The following is a 1,535-nucleotide window of genomic DNA, read 5'->3' as shown; positions in this document are numbered from 1 at the left end:
CCGTGGGTGCACGGTGCCGACCAGATGGTACCGCCCTAGGCGCCTAATGGACCCTGATAGGTTCCAGGCAGCGCTTGAGGACCCACATGCACTCCCTGCTCACAGCTCGGCGGATGCCTTAGTGGAAGCCTGGGAAAAGGCAGCCACGGAAGCTCTGGACCGGGTTGTACCCCTGCGGCCTCTGACCCGGCGCAGATCCCAGCGAGCCCCATGGTTCACTGCGGAGCTCCGGGAGATGAAGCGTCGGAGACTTGGCCTAGAGAGCCGTTGGAGATCCAGTCGATCCGAATCCGACCGATTGCGACTAAGAATCCTCACCAGGTCTTATCTCGCAGCGATAAGGGTGGCAAAATCCAACTACTTTTCCACCCTCATCGCGTCTGCAGATAATTGCCCGGCTGCCTTGTTCAGAGTGGCTCGCTCCCTACTGAACCAAGAGGTGAGGGAGGAACCCTTGCAGGGTCGAGCCGAGGAATTCGGTCAATATCTGTTGGATAAAATCGCTCGGATTCGAACCGGCCTGGACTCCAACTGGGCAGAGTTGGAAGAACAGGACATGGACAGTCTTGTCGACGTCATCTGGGAGGAAATTGATCCTGTGACTCCTAAGGAAGTGGACAGGATTATGAGGAGGTTGAGCTCCTCCACATGCTTACTGGACCCGTGCCCTTCCTGGCTGGCTTATGCGGCTCGAGAGGGGACACGAGGCTGGTTTCTGGCGGTCATCTCTGCTTCTCTGAGTGAGGGTCACTTCCCCACCGCCTTGAAGGAGGCAGTGGTGAGACCTCTCCTCAAGAAGCCCACCTTGGACCCATCCTCATTGAATAACTTTCGTCCAGTCTCCAATCTTCGCTTCCTTGCGAAGGTTGTTGAGAGCGTGGTGGCGCATCAACTTCCTCAGGTCCTGGATGAAGCGGTTTATCTAGACCCGTGCCAATCGGGCTTCAGGCCGGGCTACAGCACGGAGACGGCATTGGTCGCTCTGATGAATGATCTCTGGAGAGCCCGGGACAGGGGCCATTCCTCTGTCCTAGTCTTATTAGACCTTTCGGCGGCTTTCGATACCATCGACCATGGTATCTTGCTGCGGCGCCTCAGGGGACTGGGAGTGGGAGGCACGGTTCTGCGTTGGTTCTCCTCCTTTCTCCAGGGTCGCTCGCAGTCGGTGCTGGCAGGGGGACAGAGGTCGACCCCGAGGCCTCTCGTTTGCGGAGTCCCTCAGGGGTCGGTCCTCTCGCCTCTCCTGTTCAACATCTACATGAAACCGCTGGGTGAGATCATTCGTAGCTTTGGAGTAGAGTACCATCAGTATGCTGATGACACCCAGCTTTTCATCTCAACTCCAAACAGCATCAGTGATGCCCTCGACGTGATGTCCCGCTGCCTGAAAGTGGTCCGGGAATGGATGGGGAGGAACAGGCTTCAACTCAACCCGGACAAGACTGAATGGCTGTACGTACCGGCAAGCCAGGATACTCAGATCATTCCACCCCTTAACATCGGGGATGAGTTACTACCCCCTGTTGATAGGGCCC

The sequence above is a fragment of the Vipera berus genome (genome assembly GCF_964194415.1).
Source record: "Vipera berus genome assembly, chromosome: Z".
Taxonomy (NCBI): domain Eukaryota; kingdom Metazoa; phylum Chordata; class Lepidosauria; order Squamata; family Viperidae; genus Vipera; species Vipera berus.
This window is presented reverse-complemented; position numbering follows the sequence as displayed.